The sequence below is a fragment of the Schistocerca cancellata genome, chromosome 1 (assembly GCF_023864275.1).
Source record: "Schistocerca cancellata isolate TAMUIC-IGC-003103 chromosome 1, iqSchCanc2.1, whole genome shotgun sequence".
NCBI lineage: Eukaryota > Metazoa > Arthropoda > Insecta > Orthoptera > Acrididae > Schistocerca > Schistocerca cancellata.
In genome coordinates this window covers 1066632458-1066655011 of record NC_064626.1, presented here as the reverse complement: position 1 = coordinate 1066655011, position 22554 = coordinate 1066632458, and the positions used below count along the sequence as shown (strand labels likewise).

The window sequence follows — 22554 nt, the reverse complement described above, 5'->3', positions numbered from 1 at the left end:
TTCGTTCTTGGTCTTCCACTCTTACTGTTCCCTTTTGGTTCTTGTGCATATTATATATCACCCGTCTTTCCTTACAGTTTATCCCTACTTTTCTCAGAATTTCAAACATCTTGCACCATTTTACTCTGTAACGCTTTTTCCGGGTAGACGATTCTTATGAATGTATCTTCCTTTTTCTTAAGTCGTGTTGCTTTTACCAGCTGTAACGTCAGAGCTGCTTCCCTAGCGCCTTTATTTTTCCTAAAGCTAAACTGATCGTCATAATCCTCAATTTACTCTTCCACAATATTAAATGATAATTGCAATGATTTCTCTAGGCATGATTAATTTTTTGCTTACCTACTTTTTTAATTACATACACCTCACTCCTATATTGTGTTTCTCAATTTCGTTTGGGATTCGAGTTGTGGGAAGCTTCCCATGGCAAATGAAATACGCTACTAGATTTCTGGTTTCAGCTCACGAGCTGACGCATAGTTTTTTACAACTTCAGCCTGTATTGTCCTCATTTTAGTGAACTGACGTTACTTGTTCCGCGAACTTCTCTTATAACTCATTATTAATGAAAAATTCGAACACCACATCCCACTTTCGGCTGATGCAAATAAAACCATCGAATGGAAAAAAGTAGAGCGATGTAAGCTCCAAACGAATGGAACTTTACTGTCAGAAAATTAATTACAAATTCACGGTATAAATGAGTAATATTTTTTCGGTATATTGTACAACGCTTTTCTTTTGCGAGCAAAAACTTCAAAAAAATTGGCACCGGAAATTTTTCTCGCTTCCGCTTTCACACCCCTCATCAAGTCCCCACCCCCGTGGCGCTACGAATAATAAAAAAAAGGCCGGTTTTAATAAAAGTCAATTAAAAATGCATGGGCGCCATGGCGCTGTTCCTTGCCCGCAGCGTGTCTAATTAATGGCCAGCGACCTGCGAGTCCGAAGGATTAGGCGCCGCGGACAGCCGTCGCACTTTCCTGTGGTCCGCGTCGCCGGCCACCGCCCGCTGTCACCTGCGATGGATAATTCACGTCTAGGTGTCGCCGGGCTTGTTTTGCGAGCGCTAATCCGCCCCAGGGCGCTCATTTGGATCAATTACTCCGACCACGTGGGTTTGACAAAACAAAAAAAAAAAAAAAAAAGGAAGAGAGAGAGAGAGGAAGAGGTAGTTTAGCGGGCGGCAATTGGCGCTGAGCTGTGTGTGGCGCGGCGTGGCGGTCACATGATGGACCTCTGACTGACACCTATTCTGTCCAGAGCCGCCAGTCAGCAGGGATTTTCCGGACGCTCGTGAAATAGTGCTGTCTATCGGCGGTAAAACGTCGCGGAAACGCACTACAGTCTAAAAACAAAAAAAACAAAATAAACAAGCAATCCATCAGAAAGCTCGTACTGAAGCACGTTGCAAATTGTACAGAGTGTCTGAGAAGTTCCCTTACCCCTAAATCATAATAGTATGTCGTATATTGAACTGTTACACAAAGGGTGTCCCAGGAGCAATGGCCAATATTCGGGGATATCACAGGAAAGGTGATTTGAAGCAAAAAACTTCTAATGGACATACGCTGCCGGCCGCTGTGGCCGTGCGGTTCTAGGCGCTTCAGTCCGGAACCGCGAGACTGCTACGGTCGCAGGTTCGAATCCTGCCTCGGCTATGGATGTGTGTGATGTCCTTAGGTTAGTTAGGTGTAAGTAGTTCTAAGTTCTAGGGGACTGATGACCTCAGATGTTAAGTCCCATAGTGCTTAGAGCCATTTGAACCATTTGACATATGCTCTTTTCCGAATGGTTTCCGGGATGGAACAGATTTAATGAACATTTATTTTCGGGTTAGCGGCGCGCACTTATGTCTCTTATCCACCCGACGTTGCTTTCAACCTCTTTCTGCCACAGGAATAGCAGTGGACCCAAAATTGAACCCTGTGGGACTGCCTTTCTGCTTTCTCTCCAGTCACTCTCATTTCCTACCTTTCCAACATTCTTTGCATTATTCCACCAAACATTTAGCATTCTGTTTGTTAACCCTTTGAATCCCAACAATATGAAAAAATGTGACTTTAAAATTTAAACATATAACACGTCAGCCTCAGTTGCAAACAGAAACCAATCTTTACCTAGTTTTCAGCCGGAAGCTATTGACACTAAACTATTGCATGCCAAAGTTTGGCCATGTCAAGTACAAAACTACAGCACCGTAGTGTCCAGTCATAAATCTACATTACTTGGGCTGAAGAGAAACATCAGGCCCCACTGCGCGGACGAGGTCGGTAGGCCGCGAGAGCTGCGCCGGAACTAAGCGCAGCGAGCTGATATGTACCGAGTACCTCGGATAGTCAAGCGCATATGCGCGTCGAAATATAGAAGCATAAACAGGAAACATATAGGAAACTGCAGCGAATACTAACCTTGGCCGTCCCAGTGCCAGGGGCATGCTCCTCGGGGTTAGCTCGAGGAGCCTGGCTATTCTAAGTAGGTTTGTATTTTACTGGCACACCTGTGACGCGACAGTTAGTAGTCATTTCTAGGTTAGATAATTAAATACAGTAGGTTAAACTAAACTGCTCATTGTTGTAGAAAACTAACCATACTGTAGTAACTTTAAACTGTAGTTCACTAACATAACTGTAATATCAAGCTGCATTATAACTCAATTCTATGTAACATTAATGGCCCACTAATCATGTTAGGAGCTGGGTTAAATACGTATAATTAGTATTGTTGTGGTAATAAAGATATTTTTAAAAAAAAGCATAAACAGTAGCTACCTTTACGTTAGGAATTGGATTAATATAACCATTAAAACCGTTAATGGCGTAATCTGCAACCGAACTTACTTCTGAGGAGAACAAGAACCCTATAATGGATTCGGAGCCCATAAGAAAGACTAGCTATTACTCGGCAAAAAAATGGCTCTGAGCACTATGGGACTTAACATCTGAGGTCATCAGTCCCCTAGAACTTAGATTTACTTAAACCTAACTAACCTAAGGACATCACACACTTCCATGCCCGAGGCAGGATTCGAACCTGCGACGTAGCAGTCGCGCGGTTCCGGACTGAGCGCCGAGAGCCGCTCGGCCACCGCGGCCGGCTTTACTCGGCAAAATTATTCCTCAATTTTGAATAATTTACTATTCGACTAAATAAAGTGGAGTCAGGCGTCGGCGACTGCAAAGGCACCATAACATCAGGGCCGTGAGGCAGAGGTTGAAAACCTTCGAAAAAGTTCTTATTTCTCAATTGTAACTGGTCATTAAGAAGGTTTTCTTTATAAAGCAACTGAGCTACCCAAGCACGACACACTACCCGTCCTCACAATTTTACTTCCGCCAGCAGAGCACTTGCCCGCGAAAGGCAAAGGTCCCAAGTTCGAATCTCGGTCCGGCACACAGTTTTAATCTGCTAGGAAGTTTTAAAATCAGCGCACACTCCGCTGCAGAATGAAAATTTTGATTTGTTTTTACCTTCATTGAATTCTAAGGTTAGCCACGGCCCCAGAATTTGTTTCTCGCTGGAGATCGAGAGGCTGCGTCTAGACCTGACATTTCATATGTGTCTTTTTTTTAAACTGTAAAATTCATATCGTTGCGCCTTAGTTTCAAGGTTGTTTAAATATTGAGTCAGCCCAGTATGCCAAGTTCGTAACGTTCTTGTCAAAGGTCATAGAAAACTGTATTTAAATTATTTGTGCTCGTTGCGGTTCCCACAAGTTGTGCCGACGTTAAATGTACGTATAGTGTGTGGTTTAAATGATAGTAACATTTGGTCGTAATTTGACATTAGAAATTTCCTGTTTTGTGGGCTTGTCTATAAAGAGTTATAATTTGACAAAAGGCCCTGTTTCATTTTATAACTGTTGCTGGTATCCAAACAGGTGTTTCCTTTATTTTTTTACTTGCTGTTTAATGTATTTGTTGCTTATCTCAGAAATTTTTTCTTTTAGTATATGTAGTGTCTTTTCTTACATTCGTTATAAAGAATGTCGAATGGTGAATGATGTGTACTTAAAACACTGGCCCAGTGCTTTCAAGTGTTTGATTTTGGTTAAGCCGTACTGTAAAAGATTTCAATTAGTTCTGATCAGTGATGTTTGAAGCATTGTATAGAAACACAGCAATAAAAATTTGGGAAGAAGTAAAAAATAAAAAAAAATTGGGAAACTGAATATCATGTATATAATACTTGAAAAACACATACATCTACATCTGCCTACACATCTGCATATATAATCCGGAAGCCACCACATGGTGTTCGGCGGAGAGTACCTGTTACCACAACTAGTTATTCCCTATCATGTTCCACTCGCAAAAGAAGAGAGGCAGAACCGACTAACTTTGTGCTTCCATACGATCTGTAGTTTCTCGTATCTTGTCTTCACGGTCCTTAGGCGAAATATACGTTGGCGGAACTACAATCGTTCTACAGCCAGCCGCAAATGCCAGTTCACCAAATTTTTTTCTATAGTGTTTCGAGGAAAGGTCGTTGAATTCCCTCTAGGGACTGCCATTTCAGTTCACAAAGCAGCTCTGTAACACTTGCGTGATGATCGAATCTACCAGTAACAAATCTAGCAGTGCTTCGATGTCTTCCTTTAATCCGACCTGGAGGGCGTCCCAGATACTCGACAATTACTCAAGAACGTGTTGCACTGTAGTCGAATGGCGTAAGAAGATCGGTGACATCCCACAGCCCTGTTGTCAGCTTCCAACAGCGAAGCGCTAACGGCCACAGGCGCAGAAAGTAGCCGTCTACAGAGCTGTGGCAACACGGAGTCGTTGCCATAGGGATGTTTACAAAATAGCGTTACTTTATTGGCTGAGGTAGGCACTCGAAACTGCCGTGCCCACCCCCCTGTAGCTGTCGGAGATCAACTTAGGCTGACTCAGCTATTCTGTTCTATACACAGTCTCCTTTATAGGTTAGTTACACTTTCCTAAAATTCTCCCACTATACCAAAGCCAACCATTCTCACCCCCCCCCCTCTCCCCCTACTACCAGAATTTTGTGTTCGTACCATTTTACATTATCGCCAGAAGGCATTCGTTTTTGAGATGGTAGAACACACACACATGAATAGAAACGTATCGTCGTTTTTAAACTAAATAAGTCTCCGGCCATCCTGATTTAGATTTTCCGTGATTTCCCTAAATCGTTTCAGGCAAATGCCGGGATGGTTCCTTTGAAAGGGCACAGCCGATTTCCTTCCCAATCCTTCCCTAACCCGAGCTTGCGCTCCGTCTCTAATGACCTCGTTGTCGACGGGACGTTAAACACTAACCACCACCACCACCACCACCAGCTTTTCAGGGACTGTTACAAGAACTGGAAATTGACACTGACAATTGCGGAACACGAAAATAGGAGTACAACAATTACAGGTCACATCTGTCAGAATTCCGCGATGACAGAAATAATACACGACAAGGCTATTCCTATAACGTAAATCGTGACCAAAACAGACACCACCCGTATGACAACCGTTGGCAGAGTAGTAATAATTACAGGGAAAGATCACCTCTCCGCGGTAATGACTATCACAGAGACAATCAGAGAAACAGACAATATGGGAACCAAAATAATTATTATCAAGGGAGAAAGAATAACTTTAGACGCAACAGTCCAGCGCGCAGTTACGACTCAGGGAGAAATTCTCCACCACGTGACCGACAAGAAAGAAACTATGGAATCTACCGACATGACGACAGACGATATGATCGTAACGACAGACCTGAACTGCATCAGAATTGGCGGGATTTAAACAGAGCAGGGCCCTCTCGTCACAGTGAAATTGTAGAAGTTAGGTCTCCAAATCCCAATAACGACGCGTGCCAACAGAGAGACAATAGGCAATGACTCATACTGCTGGCAGCCACAAAACGTACTTATGAAACTGACGACGCAGCTGCCGTAGCTAGTAATTACGTAAAAATGGAAGACATTAGGGACATCTTACTCCAGGAACACGACGTAAAACATAACAACATTGCGTATCCTGTGATTCACATTACTGTAAATGACGTAAAATTTACGGCAGTGCTTGTCTCTGGCAGTCCCATTTCAGTAATTAGTGAAACAGCTTTTAGCAAATGCAACAAATCGAACGATTGCCCCACACTTCCATTACGTAAGATTAAATTACAAGGTGCAAAAGTGTAGATGTACGCCAACAAACCAACTTAGAATTCTTTTGTCAAAGCCACAGCTTCTCTATGAACTTTCTTATTGTTCCATTATTGTCGACGGAAATTATACTGGGAGTAGACTTTTTGAATGAATACAAAGCAATCTTAAGCTTTCACGATGCTGAAATAAGTTTAGAGAAAGAAGGTAAGTCAATAGCTTTGAAATTTGAAGACTGGCTCTCAAACCATGACGAGGAATTTTCTACGGAACTAGACACTAACAATCACTCTGCAAGTACTGACAGGGATGATATCGACGGCATATTTGAAATTAATGAGTTAATTCAGAATAAAACTCAAACAATTGAGAATTGTAATGACACTGATAGGCAGGACCTTTTTGAGATTTTACAAGCACATTCCACAGTTTTTACTCACAAAACAGGAACAATCAAGGGATTTCAACACCAATTTCGTGTTCGTGAGCATACTAAATTTTGTGTTAGACCATACGTAATTCCAGTACATTATAGGGACCGTGTTAGAACAGAAATACAATCTATGCTTGACGAGGGCGTTATTGAGCCTGCAGTAAGCTCATACAACAATCCGTTACATGTTGTTGAGAAGAAAAGTGGATCGATCAGGCTTGTCTTAGATTCGAGACAAATCAATACTATCATTATTCCTGAAACAGACAGGCCGCAGACGATGGAAGAACTTCTTCAAAATTTTAATGGTGTAAAAGTGTTATCTTCCATTGATCTCAGATCCAGCTTTTATCAGATCGAACTACATCCAGAATGTAGAAAATACACAGCTTTTCTTTGTTTCGGCGTTTGTTATCGGTTTCGAAAACTTCCTTTTGGTTTGAACATTTCTCCGGCAGCATTCATTCGTGGGCTAAATTCTATATTACCTGAGTTCTCAAAACGTCACATCACCTTATATGTGGACGATATTCTGATAGCAGAAGCCTCATGGGAACAACACAATCGCATCCTCAACAGCGTGTTACTTATTTTTGCAGAATCTGGAATTACAGTTAACTTGGAAAAGTCTGAATTCGGTAGGTCAAAGGTGAAGTTTTTGGGACATATTATTTCTTCTGAAGGCATTCAGCTGGATCCTGAAAAGTTAGAAGCAATCAGAGCCATTCCAGTTCCTTCCACAAAAAAACAAGTCCGCAGTTTTCTAGGTCTCGTAAATTTTTACCGTCGTTTTCTGAATATGCAAATTCTTGTTACACCAAAACTTTGTTCTCTCACTGGAAAAAATACTATTTGGAACTGGGACGAACAAGCACAGTTGGAATTCAATTCTTTGAAAGAAGCGTTACTTCACGCGTCAATACTAGCTCATCCAGACCTGTCACAAGATTTCTGCCTTAGCACGGATTCTTCTAAAGTCGGTCTTGGTGCTCATTTATTTCAAGAAGCCACAGAAAATGACACTACTGTTCAGAAAACCATTGCTTTTGCTAGCCGAGTGCTAACAAAATCTGAAAAAAATTATTCCGTTACTGAATTAGAAGCTTTAGCTATCGTTTGGGCATTTAACAAATTCCGTTTCTTTCTTTCTGGTAAGCACGTAAAAGTATACAGTGATCATCGTGAATTACAATTTCTTATGTCTTCAAAATTAAATCATGACAGGTTAAAACGTTGGGCATTGTTTCTGCAAGAATTCCGCTTCACAATAGTCTACATTCCCGCCAAGGAGAACATTGTTGCGGACGCGCTGTCACGCGCACTGGCTGGGCTTGAGAAAAGTAACACAGAAGGCAACCTCGAAAAAAATTTCAGTATTCTTTACATTCAGAAAGTCGCCTTTGAAAACTTCATCACCACATCTTTAAAGGACATTGCTCATGAACAAGATAAAGATCCGATTTGGAAAGACATCAAGAGCAAATGGCATGAAAAGACACACACACAGATTCGGCATTATTATCTGGTGAGAAACAACATACTGTTCAAACGCTGCACTGTTGATGACAAGCTATGGGTACTTTGCATTCCAGACGATTTTGTTAATAAGCTCATTTCGTACATTCATTTCAGCTACGCACATTTTGGTCCACGAAAATGTTATCATATTCTTGGGACGACTTGTTATTTTAACAATATGGAAAAGAGAATTCGAAGAGTCTTGTCTATTTGTAAACTTTGTCAAAAGGCGAAACCATCTACTATCTCCCATTGTGCTCTGCTGTTTCCTATCATTCCTTCTAAATTAAAAGAATTTGCTGCTGTTGATCTCTTGGGACCGCTTGTCAGAGCATCTAATGGATTTTCGTACGTTCTAGTCGCTGTTGAACTTACTTCAAAATTTGTTTCTTTCACTCCGTTACGTAAAGCCACTGGACGGTCTGTATCCAACGCCTTTGTTAAATATTTCTTACGTGAAGTAGGCCACGTTGCTAAAGTCATTTCAGATAATGGACCGCAATTCAGATCTGCTGTTTGGTTACGCATGCTTTGGAATCATAAAATCAAACCTGTTTTTATTTCATTGTACTCACCACATTGTAACCCGTCTGAACGGATTATGAAAGAAATCAATAAGCTTTGCAGACTTTATTGTCACAGAAAGCATCAGCATTGGGACAGATATTTACACTTATTTCAAAACGTGCTGAATGAAATGCCTCATGATTCCACTGCTTTACCACCTACTCATGTACTAAAGAATGAAGAACCACCGAACAGAATCAGAGAGCTTGTACCTTTCCCAAATACACGTAAACTTCGACACAAAGACATAATTGATTTGGCTCTTAAAAATATAAAATCTGCAGCAGACAATAGGAGAAAACCACACGGTAAAGCAAATGCAAAGAAATTATATATTGGTCAGAAAGTTCTCATTAAAGCCCATTCATTGTCACATAAGAAGAAACACTTGAGTCACAAATTCTTTCTAGTTTACAATGGACCTTACAGAATCCGATGTATACCACATGATAATTGCATTGAAGTTGAAACTCTGCGTACTAGGAAGAGTAAAGGTTTACACCACATTTCACATGTGAAACCGTTTATTGAAAGATAATCTGCCTTTTATCTTTGTCTTTGCCATATAACTTTTCACTTTACATTGCTAGTATGCTTTGTCAGACTTAGAATCTGTTAACATGCAACAATGTTGGAAGTTAAATATCAAATCAAGAACCAAGAGAACTTACTTAAACAGAAATTACGAATGCATTGTTATAGTGAACAGACGTCACAGTGTTATTGTGTGTGTACATTCTTGCTTGTTAGTTGCACGATTACGTAACGACTATCAGGCTTACATACTTAGAACATATACTGCCAATGAGATTTTAATGCAACATTTTGGTTTACTTGAAAATACATTCTGGATTTAAAGTACTTTATGTGAGATACCAGATGACACAGTGATTAGTTTATGTAACAGCTACACGATTTTATCATGACGCTACTAATGAGTGACAATTTACCATGTTGCTTTTGCGGTGTTTCTGTTTTATGTCTGCACAGTTTTATGTATTATTCTGGAAAGTAAAACATGTCTTAGTAGTAACTTTTGTGGTATAGCTACAATGAGACAGCCTTTTCCGTAGCACAACAATACGTTACAGCACAGTACTTTCTTCATCACGGCAATAAGCGTAATAACTAAGATATCTATACGCAAAGCATTTCACTTTTGTTTATCATGAGGTAAGTACATTGAATTCTGCAGAACTTAGCTTTCGGAGGACAATAACTACGACACTTCCACAGAGATTATCTTACAGCAAGACGCACATTTAGCGCTACAGGACACGCATTTGAGTGATTAATTTTGTACTTAGTCATTTATTTTTAAAGATATTTTAAGTACAATGATACAAAGGTTTTCCGTAATACATTTCATTCCATTCTTGTAATCTGTAACACCTGAGGTTATAATTACATTAATCCTCAGGAGGGTACACGCTTACTTTGTGTACCATGTGTGTGGCAAGCACAAGGAGCCCTAGCTAATATGGTATTTGCTTATACAACTTTACACATCGGTACCATATTTCTCTAATACATAAATTACACAGCTATCTGATCATTTAACTGAGAGATAAACATTTTTTTACTACATCAGTGACAGATGTTTTCGTAATTACACCGTTGTATAACTTCACACTTACGAAATTGTATTTTGTCTGTACTTTATGAACTGTTCATATTTTTTTGGTACCATTGTGATACTATGACAGCTTTGAATGATGTATTTGGTAAGGGAGAATGATTTTAAAGTACGTTTGAGGTAGATGACGCTATTGAAATGAGCAGAGAATATTTTTTATGGTTTGAAATTATTGCAGAAAGCTACGACTTTTTTGAGATTTGACTGAGGTGTTATGATGTTATTTTTACGACGACGATGTGTATTATGCTGTTGAGGTATGTTTATGATCAATAAGCCGATGTTATATGAGGAATTTGATTATGCTACATATTTATAATGATGAAATATTGAAGAATGTCGACGAATATGTATATGTGTAACAAGGTAAGGAATAAGGAGTAGTGTTTAGAGACTCTGGTTTGTGAAAATGGTTGTTGGAAACCAAGAATCGTACTTGAAGAGTTATGAAATGTGTGTAAATACGTGAATGTATCACAATGCCGGACACTGTTATATTCATAAAATTTCGTTTCTACGCATTTGCAACGCAAATTCTCGACCCGTGAAATTTTGTATATGAGACTGTCACTGTAGCGGAAACTGCTGTCATAAATATTTCCGTAAGAAAGTTAAGTGACCACCCGCACGTAATGCGTCGTGGGCACCCAGCTGTGTCAGACGCCTGAAAAAAAAAAGCCATTATTGAGGGCCTTTTCAGAGGCACAGGTAAGAAAAAAGAAAGGGGAGGCCATTATCCTCGCTATTGACATTTCCTTGTTGACAGCATACTGTGGAGCTCGTAATTTATGATATTTACTAAAATGCCTAATGAAATGATGAGAAACATTTTACATCTATTGTCTTTGTAGTTGAGAGATTGCTCATTTTGTTTAATATCTGGTTTCCAGCTGTGTTGCTGCATTAGTTTTATAAAATAAACTTAGATGCATTTGCTAATGTGAACACTTTCTGTCAACAGATCTATTAAATAATTATTTTATGATCCACATTCTTCGAAAAAGGAGCTTTTGGAATGGAAAGAACAATAAGAAGGGACTGATAACAATAACTGCATATATAATTTTCTTTTCAAGTACTTGGTAATTTTTTGTAGAATTAGTTTTTGTGGTGCACCACTTTAATTACATAGACATTAAGATGTGAATAGACATTTCCCCTTTCTGCATTGTTGTTTTTACTGTAATATTTTTTCTGCTTGAGCTATGTCATGTTTAGGTATAAGTTACTGCTGTTTGCCAGGCATAGTGTTACTGAATTTGACTTTGTGTTACTCTTCTAAGCTAGTTTTACTACTGTTTTATTTTTCTTGTTTGCTGCACAGTGCCTTATATTAGTTGTAGTACTGCAATTGCTTTGCCTATTTAAAATTTTTGTCCTTGATGTTTGTGTTAATTGTTTTATGCTGCTGCATTGCCTCGTCCCTTAGTTTAGCATCTGAGCTCAGTAGATTTAAGTTAGCTTAAGAGGGGGTAGACTATAAGAGAATGAGTTGCGATGAATTGGGAGAAATGCATTGAGAAGTTATACGAAAAAAGTACAGAAAGCAGGTATAGGTAGGATTTTCTTGGAAATAAATGATGAGGTAAGATAATGGAACATAAATAATGAGGTAAGAAATATGTGAACATATAAATACAGAAAGCATGCTTGGATAGGATTTTTTTGGTGGAAGCAAAGGTTGAAATAAGACGAACGATCTATGGAATGAAGTTTTGGGTTGGACTGCAGTACCAAATGTTACACTGAAAACGAACCCTGTCCATTCCTTTTGTGTTACCCCACTATGTGTTTGTGTACCCTTGTGTATTTGTTTTCTTCCTGTCTCTGTGTAGTTTCATAGAATTTTTTCTTCTAATATTAAGCTACATTCACTATGATGAGGAATACTGTTCTCCTCAAATATAATTGGCATTAATAATATGTTATTTACCTTGTAAATATGCTTAGACATTATTTATTCTGTTTTGTTTTAATGCTCATGTGTAAAGTTGATGTTTCAAAAGTTATTCTGATCTTTTATGTATGAACTTATGTTATAATTCCTGTAACACTGATGATATGTTATTTCGATTCTTTTGTAAAGCTTGTACTACAAATGTTATCTGTATTGTTATGTTATTTAATTATGTATTTTGTACCTTTGTAATTGTATTCTCATGTTATAATATTGTAATTGACACCAGTTCATAAAATTAAGTAACTTGTAAGCATTCATTTCACTGCACACATTTCTGTTGGTCATAGTAATGCACAATATGTGAGAAGTTGGGACTGTTAGTGTTTGCACGTGTGTTGATAATTCAGCAAGGGACTGGATAACAGCATTGCTGGTTCTAAGGACAATTCCAAAAAATTTCTTGAGTGGACGAGTGGTGGTTTATGGACTTGCTATATTGTCTGCAAGACTTCTAAGGACAATTCCAAAAACTTTGTGCGTGCACAAGTGGTGGTTATGGACTTGTTATATTAACTGCAAGACTCTTCAATGGTGATTGTGCACCTGCACAGTCACAACAGATGGCTGCTGGCCATCTCTACAAGGACTACAGTGGGTCTGCATCTCTGATGACCCACCAATACCATTATTTCTACAAGGACTACAGTGGGTCTGCATCTCTGATGACCCACCAATACCATTATTTCTACAAGGACTACAGTGGGTCTGCACCTCTGGTGGCCCACCAATACCATACTCTCTACCAGGACTCCAGTGGGTCTGCTCTGTGATGACCTACCTACAAATCTTCTTCAAAACGTCGAATGACTTTGCTGTGGGTTTGCTCTGTTGTGGCCCATTACCTGTCAGCATGTCAAGAGTCAGCACTGTCTTTCAGTTGGAAGGACAACACTATTTCTTCAAGACTGCATGGAAATCCACTACTTCCGTGTGCATTGTCTTTTACTGCTCAGACTTTGAAAAAAAAAAACTGAAATTTTACTGTGATGAACAATCTGGACTGTCTTTATGGACTGTGAGAAAATTTTAGCTTTTGACCAACATTGTATAAATAAGTGTGTGCATTTCAGTAGTTAGTGCCTTCAGTAGTTTGAATCTTTTATTTAGCTGGCAGTAGTGGCGCTCGCTGTATTGCAGTAGTTCGAGTAATGAAGATTTTTGTGAGGTAAGTGATTTGTGAAAGGTATAGATTAATGTTAGTCAGGGCCATTCCTTTGTAGGGATTTCTGAGAGTCAGATTGCGTTGCGCTAAAAAAAAAATTGTGTGTCAGTTTAAGCACAGTCGTGTGCAATTTTTCTAAGGGGACCTTTCAGTATCTCTGATGGTTCAGAAGGTGACTGACACAGGCTCTAAGTCACACACTAGCAAATGACACAAGTCTCACCATTTAGGTAGAGACCTGCAGTTCTTTACTAGCGAAGCGCCAATACAAGAGACTTGTATCACAGAGCTCCTCTTTCTTTCTCCGCGCTCTCTCCTCAGCTTGGTTCCAAAGGCACATTTCTCTTTTTTGACTTCCTCCACTTTTGCACAAGCCAATCACGAGCTGGAGCCCAGCATTCTAAGCTCAGAGAATGGTCTTTGGACTGCAAACCGATTTGGCAGAAAACGGAAAAAAGATTCAGCTTTGCGGCCTCTTTCCCACGCATTTGCCGTGTCTTTTGCTAACAAAATACAAGGTGGAAGCTCAGCCCTCCATAAACAGCTTGTTATCTCCCCTGTTTCGTCCATTTCAAAGTTTCCAAAGAACGGCCATAAACTCGCCAAAAGCCTTGTGCTTTCACAAACATGTTTTGAAACAGAGTCTGGACGTCTGGACGCCAGTTTCCCTTTCCCAGAACGTTTACATTTCTTTTGGCGGCTTTCACCCTAACAAGGGCCCACCCTCTGTTTTATTCTCGGCCTACAAGGCGCTGTCGGCGACTTCTCGGCGCTGCCTCCCATCCGGCGCCAACGTAATGTGTTTTGCACAATGCGGCCATGGAATGTGGCCGTCTGGAAATGTCTCTTCACCGTTCTCCAGAAAAACGCGCTTTGTCCGCCCACCAACGCCGTACTTTCACTGCAGTTGCTTAAGTCGGCACCCTATTCTTTTGAACGCAGGTAAAGCTTAACCATATCTCCTTCCCTAGAGTACGCAAACAAGACCATTAACTACTGCCCACCAGAATGAGATTTTCACTCTGCAGCGGAGTGTGTGCTGATACGAAACTTCCTGGCAGATTAAAACTGTGTGCCGGATCGAGACTCGAACTCGGGACCTTTGCCTTTCACGGGCAATGCTCTACCAACTGAGCTACCCAAGCACGACTCATGCCCAGTCCTCACAGCTTTACTTCTGCCAGTACCTCGTCTCCTACCTTCCAAATTACAGTAGCTCTCCTGCAAACCTTGCAGGACTAGCACTCCTGAAAGAATGGATACTGCAGAGACATGGCTTAGCCACAGCCTAGGGGATGTTTCCAGAATGCGAGTTTCACTCTGCAACGGAGTGTGCGCTGTTATTAAACTTCCTAGCAGATTAAAAGTGTGCTGCACACAGTTTTAATCTGCCAGGAAGTTTCACAGCCCACCATTTTGTCATAATGTATGATGTCAAATCGCAGTAAATATCTTATTCTCTACGAACACGAAGTGGCATAACACCGAATCAGAAGTGAGAGTGCCCTGCAATCTCTCAAGACGTCGAACAGAATAACCCTTCAGAGTCCCAGAAGATCGTCACTACGACTTTACTAGCTGAGGGTCCGACTATGAATTTTTTTTTCGGAGCGGTGGTGGTGTGGTGCCACTCCATGGAATGCCGTTTTGTTTCCAGCTCAAACTGATGAACCTACGTTTCATCGCCTATGACAATATTCGACAAAAAATGTCATTGTCAGTCTTGTAATGAGCAAGCAGTTATGCACAGATGGTCCTTTGTTGCTCTTTATGGTCTTCCGTTAGGTGGCGAGGAGTACAACGGGTACACATGTCTGAGTACACAACTAGTGGACGATTGTGTCAGCACTACCAACAGAGACGTCCAGATTTTCAGTGAGGTGTTTGACTGTGATCCGTCGATCACCTCGAATGAGACTGTCCCCACGTTCCAATGTTGCAGGAGTCACAGCTGTGTATGGCCGGCCTGCATGTGGAGATCGGACAGGTTTGTGAAACCTTGTTTTGATGATGACAGATGTCCCGCGCAACGACTCATCGTGCATTTATTCACTAACAATTCAGGGAGCAGCTATAAATATCTGTGATGCTCTGGTTTTCCTCCAAACGAAACTCAACGACATCTCTGTGCTTGGGACGCACCTCCATTACAAACGCCATTTTGAAGTCTACATACAGCGTCGCCACACATCAGAGCTTCATGAAACTCAGGGGCTGAAGCGGGAATATTCCACGATGTCTGACAACAAATGCAGTAGCTTTTCAACCGAAACTGACGGAGGAAATATTTGTTACATCACTTTTAGGTCGCGCCTGGTACATAGTGCTCCTGAACAGTTAACCAAAAACGTATTGTCAGTGGATTGTGACAATTATTTTGATTTAACGTTGCTTATTTCTGGCTGGGAATCTCGTGGCGGCATTGGAAGCATATCAGACTGAAGTGATAAATACCACAAAGATTTTCTCGAAGGTCAACTGCCACTGCCACTGCCAGTGTGCCACTTGGCAAAAACCGATATGCCATTTGTCCAAGACCGAGGAATGAGCCACAGCTTATGCGGCAATGGTATCTTGCCTGCGGGGTATTGGCCCCGTGCAATTGAAGTTACAGTGTTTATGTTGAACGTGAAACATTCTCTACTACTGGGATGGTATTTATTTATTTATTTATTTTTGGCTTTGGGCGGCAAAGACCGAACAGTCAACAGTAGTTACGAAAGTGCCATGTTAACATAACTGCAATTTCCACAGAAGAACAATAAAAAGAGTTCGAAGGACAAACGTAAGTTCTATATCTACGTGATTACTCTGCTATTCACAATAAAATGCCTGGCAGAGGGTTCAATGAACCACCTTCAACCTGTCTCTTTACCGTTCCAGTCCCGAATAGCGCGCGGGAAAAACGAGCACTTCAATTTTTCTGATTTCTCTTATTTTATCGTGATGATAATTTCTCCCTATGTAGGTGGGTGCCAACAGAATGTTTTAGCAATCGAAGGAGAAAACTGGTGACTGAAATTTCATGAGAAGATCATGTCGCAACGAAAAACGCCTTTGTTTCAATGATAGCCACTCCAATTCACGTATCATGTCTACGGCACTATTTCCTCTAATTCGCGATAATACAAAACGAACTGTTCTGCTTTGTACTTTTTCGATGTCGACCGTCAGTCTCATCTGATGCGGATCCCATACTGCACAGCACTACTCCAGAATAGGGCGGACAAGCGTGGTGTAAGCAGTCTCTCTAGTAGACCTGTTGCACTTTATAAGTGTTGTGCCAATGAATCGCAATCTTTGGTTGGCTCTACCCACAACATTATCTATGTGATCGTTCCAATTTAGATTATTTGTAACTGTAATCCCTAAGTATTTAGTTGAATTTACAGTCTTCAGATTTGTGTGACTTAGCGCGTAAGCCGGCCGCGGTGGTCTAGCGTTTCTAGGCGCGCAGTCCGGAACCGCGCGACTGCTACGGTCGCAGGTTCGAATCCTGACTCGGGCATGGATGTGTGTGATGTCCTTAGGTTAGTTAGGTTTAAGTAGTTCTAAGTTCTAGGGGACTGATGACCACAGACGTTAGGTCCCATAGTGCTCAGAGCCATTTGAACCATTTTTGAACTTAGCGCGTAATCGAAATTTAGAGGATTTCTTTTAGCACACGTGTGAATAACTTCGTACTTTTCTTTATTCATTGTCAATTGCCACTTTTCGTACCATACGGATATCTTATCTAAATCATTTTGCAATTCGTTTCGGTCATTTGATTTTACAAGACGGTCAATGACGGTATCATCTGAAACAATCTAAGGCGACTACTGAGATTGTCTCCTATGTCGTTAATATAGATCAGGAACAATAGAGGACCTATAACACTTCCTTGGGGAACGCCGGATATTATTTCTGTTTTACTCGATGACTTTCCGTCTATTGCTACGAGCTGTGACCTTTCTGACAGCAAATCACGAATCCAGTCACAAAACTGAGGCGATATTCCACAAGCACGCAGTTTGCTTAGAAGATGCTTGTGAGGAACGGTGTACAAAGCCTTCTGGAAATCTAAAAATATGGAATCAATTTGACATCCCCTATCGATAGCACTCATTACTTCATGAGTATAAAGGGCTAGTTGTGTTTCTCAAGAACGATATTTTCTGAATCCGTGCTGACTACGTGTCAATAAATCGTTTTCTTTGAGGTACACCATAATGTTCGAATACAGTATGTGTTCCAAAACCCTACTGCAAATCGACGTTAGTGATATGGACCTGTAATTCGCCGGATTACTCCTACTTCCCATTTTGGGTTTTGGTGTGACTTGAGCAATTTTCTAGTCTTTAGGTACGGATCTTTCTTTGAGAGAGTAGTTGTATATAATTGCTAAATATGGAGCTATTGTATCAGCATACTCTAAGAGAAACCTGACTGGTATACAATCTGGACCGGAAGCCTTGCTTTTATTGAGTTAAGCTGCTTTGTGACACCGAGGATATCTGTTTCTATGTTTCTAATCTTGATTGGAATTTAGGAATATTCACTTCGTCTTCTTTGGTGAAGGAGTCTCGGAAAATCGTGTTTAATAACTCTGCTTTAGTGGCACTGTCATCAGTTACTTCACCGTTGTTATCGCGCAGTGAAGGTACTTGCCTCTGGTGTGCTTCTTGTATGACCAGAATCTCTTTTGGTTTTCTGCCAGATTTCGAGACAGAATTTCGTTGTGCAAATTAATGAAAGCATCTCGCACTGAAGTACGCACTATATTTCGAACTACTGCAAAACTTTGCCAGTCTTGAGGATTTTGTGTTCTTTTAAATTTGGCATGCTTTTTTCGTAGCTTCTGCAACAGCGATCTGACCCGTTTAGTATACCATGGGGGGGGGGGGGGGGGTCAGTACCATCACTTATTAATTTATATGGTATGTCTCTGAATTGCTGTCGATACTATCTCTTTGAAATCATTCCACAACTTTTCTACGCTTACATGATCAGTTGGGAAGGAGTGCAGACTGTCTCTTAAAACGGTGTTAAGAGCATTTTTATCAGCTTTTTTTAAATAGATATACTCTGCGTTTCTTTTTGATGGTTGCAGGAGTTACGGTATTCAGCCTAGCAGCTACTGCCTTGTGATCGCTAATCCCTGTATTCGTCACTATACTCACTATTTGTCCAGGATTATTTGTTGCTAAGAGGTCAAGTATGCTTTCGCAACCATTTAAGCTCGAGTGGGCTCATGAACTAATTTTTCAAAATAATTTTCTGAGAAAACATTCAGTACAATTTCGGATGACGTTTTATGCCTGTCGCCGGCTTTAAACGTATAATTTTTCCAGCATATCGAGGGTAGATTAAAGTCACCACCGACTACAACTGTATGAGTGGGGTACCTTTCTGAAATGAGACTCAAGTTTTCTGTGAACTGTTCAGCAACTATATATTCTGAGTCGGAGGGTCGGTAGAACGATCCAGTTAATAATTTAGTCCGATTGTCAAGTACAAACTCTACCCATACTGTGATGTTTAAAGCTTTCCCGGCGTACTGATCGTTCCATAAAAACACGGGAGAACTGCCGGAAGTCAGTAACGTCCTGCCACGATATTTCGGCGCAATCTTCTGGCCATCTTTAGGTGAGTACCACAGTAGTAGTACTGGCGAGCCGGCCAGTGTGGCCGAGTGGTTGTAGGCGCTTCAGTCTGGAACCGCGCGACCGCTAAGGTCGCAGGTTCGAATCCTGCCTCGGGCATGGGTGTGTGTGGTATCCTTAGGTTAGTTAGGTTTAAGTAGTTCTAAGTTCTAGGGGACTGATGACCTCAGATGTTAAGTCCCATAGTGCTCAGAGCCATTTGAACCATTTTTAGTACTGGCGAATACTCGCTGAGCTCTGCTATTTAAAGCCATTCTGAGGTGACATTGCGCATGAGCTGCTCAGCGTGCGCGTTCATAACAACTCCGTGCGCTGCGCCTCGCGCCCTCTACGGTGAAAGCTTGGCGTATCGATATCAGGTCGATTTTCATCTTTATGCAAAAAAAAAAAAAGGTTCAAATGGCTCTGAGCACTATGCGACTTAACTTCTGAGGTCATCAGTCGCCTAGAACTTAGAACTAATTAAACCTAACTAACCTAAGGACATCACACACATCAATGCCCGAGGCAGGATTCGAACCTGCGACCGTAGCGGTCGCTCGGCTCCAGACTGTAGCGCCTAGAACAGCACGGCCACTCCGGCCGGCTATCTTTATGCAGATAACTACGTAGACTACGAAGTTTCTCTGTAACAGGATTCCAAGCACAGTTTAGTTGATAACCACTATCTCGATTGATGAGAGTCTCGTTGTCAGACTATCTTATTTCCACAGGTTCACTGATAATCGAGCTCCAAAAGTTTGATGTATGGGCCAAAATTTTTGTGTCGTTGTAATTCGTGAAGTGGTCTGTGGAAATACAATGTTCAGCGATTGCGGACTTGGTGGGTTGGAGAAGGCGAATATGCCGTTGGTGTTCCACAATACGTTCCTCCACAGTTCTTGTTGTTTGTCGTATATATGATTTGCCGCATTCACACGGAATCTTGTAAACACCTGATTTCCGCAGGCCCAGGTCGTCTTTAACGGATCCCACCAGTGATGAAATTTTGAAAGGAGGGCGAAAGATGACTCTCACTTGATACTTTCTCAATATTCTGCCTATCTGTGAAGAAATATTTCCAATAAATGGTAGATAAGAAGTCGACCTGAAGGCCTCTTCCTCTTCCTTGTTCCGTCGTTTGTAGGTCTGTATCACTCTGTTCACTTGCCTAGTTGAAAAGCCATTCTTCAGAAATACTTTTTGCAGGTGTTCCAGTTCCGCTTGAAGACTGTTGGCATCAGAGATGGTATGGGCACGATGGATTAAGGTTTTGAGAACGCCCATTGTTTGTGCAGGATAGTGGCAACTAGTAGCTTGGAGATATAGGTCTGTATGAGTGGGCTTTCTGTACACCGAGTGACCAAGTGTGCCATCACTCTTATGTCGCAACAAGACGTCTAAAAATGTCATGCAACCATCTTTCTCTGTCTCTATGGTAAACTTTATATTTTCATGTATGGAGTTATTGTGACGTAAAAATTCGTGGAGACGGTCCAAACCATTAGGCCCCACTATAAAAATGTCGTCAACGTATCGCCAAAATACTGTCGGTTTAAAAGTGGCAAAGTCGAGTGCTCTCTCCTCAAAATCTTCCACAAAAAGATTGGCCACCAGGGGAGACAAAGGACTCCGCATGGCGACACCGTCAGATTGTTCGTTGTTAAATATAAAATAAGTAGAGGAGAGAGAGTGCACAAACAACGCTGTAATGTCTGCACCAAACATATTGCCCATGAGATGTAGTGAGGAACTACTTCAATTTCACTACAAGACAGACTACTTCTGACAGCAATAAATACTCCACCACCAATTGTATTTAATCTATCCTTTCTGAACACTGTTAGATCGTTTGAAAACATTTCTGCTGAACTTTTTCAGGCTTTAGCCAGCTTTCTGTACCCATAACTAATTGAGTTTCAGAGTTTTTTATTAGGGCTTTGAGCTCTGGTTCTTTCCCAACACAGCTACGACAATTTACAACTACAATAGCGATCGTTTCTACAACTAACTTACCGTGTTTTACCTGCCCCCTTTTAGACGGAAGCCCTTTTTGTGGTTTTCTGAGGCCCTCTATCCTAAAAAACCGCCCAGTCCCTTCCACACAGACCTCGCTACCCGTGTAGCCACTTCCTGTGTGTAGTGGACTCCTGATCTATTAAGCGAAAGCCGGAAACCCACCACCCGATGGGGCTAGTCAACGAGTCTGCAGCCTATACGGTCACAGAACCGCCTGAGCCTCTGATTCAGACCCTCCACTGGTCTCTGCACCAAAGGACCACAGTCGGTTCTATCGACGATGGTGCAGGTGGTGAGCTCCGCAGCCCGCATCTCGTGGTCGTGCGGTAGCGTTCTCGCTTCCCACGCCCGGGTTCCCGGGTTCGATTCCCGGCGGGGTCAGGGATTTTCTCTGCCTCGGACATGGATGTGTGTGGTGTCCTTAGGTTAGTTAGGTTTAAGTAGTTCTAAGTTCTAGGGGACTTATGACCACAGCAGTTGAGTCCCATAGTGCTCAGAGCCGTGAGCTCCGCCTTAATCTCGCAAGCAAGACTGGCAGTCTCTACCATTTCCGCTAGCCGCCCAAAACCAGAGAGAATCTCCTCGGATCCAAAGCGACACACGTCAGTGGTACCGACATGAGCCAGAACCTGCAGTTGGCTGCACCCTGTACGTTCTTAGTGTAAAATAAAAACACTAAAAGAAAAACATCATGCAGCTAGCAGAAGTAACAACAGTGCTAAGTTAACATTAGTACAAAAACTGGAAAGCAGATAAAAGTTAACTGAAGACTGGTTCAAATGGCTCTGAGCACTATGCGACTTAACTTCTGAGGTCATCAGTCGCCTAGAACTTAGAACTAATTAAACCTAAGTAACCTAAGGACATCACACACCGGCAACTGAAGACTGTTCTGAAGGAAGGGTAATGATCTGTCCATCGCTGCATAAAGTAATGGGTGGACAATGACTGAAGACAACAAACGACTCAAGAGATGACTGGAGGATAAATGAAAAGAACACATAAAATGCAGTGTAGACGCAGAGGAAGAGAGGACTATTTATCGGAAGTGTTCCGGGATAAGTAAGTAATTACTTATCGATCTTGTTGACTGAATTCCTCTCTTGCCTGTGTTCTGGCTGGAGTGCAGCGAGCTAGGGCTCTAGGGCCGCGCTAAGGCAGCTCGTAAGCAGCGCCAAATGAGAAGGGCATTACGACAATATGAATAGGTTCGATTACCGGTTGCCATGACAACCTCGCCTGCAAGTCTGGTGTACGGGGGTGGGAGGAGGAGGGGGCGGCGAAGACGCAGGAAACGTTGTTTATAGCTGCCGCTGGCGGCTCCCGGAGTAAATTGTCGTTAAGACTGCGCCGTAACTGAGATAAAGGGAGAAACAGGATGCGCCCGCATAAAATACGCTCTCATTACACTCGGAGCTGAGAGCTACTTTTTCGAGCACGTTTCGTCGTGACTGCTATTGCGGCCCTATGTGGTGTTCTAGAAAGGAATGATGACACTCCTCAGAAAAATGA

At 41.5% G+C, this 22554-nt stretch overlaps 1 non-coding gene across 1 annotated transcript; it reads right to left on the bottom strand.

The window, feature by feature from the left end:
- Window positions 1-14471: 14471 nt before the first annotated feature.
- Trnas-uga (transfer RNA serine (anticodon UGA)) lies at window positions 14472-14545 on the bottom strand. Its single transcript has one exon. It is a non-coding gene; the product is annotated as a tRNA-Ser (tRNA).
- Between the last annotated feature and the right edge of the window lie 8009 nt (window positions 14546-22554).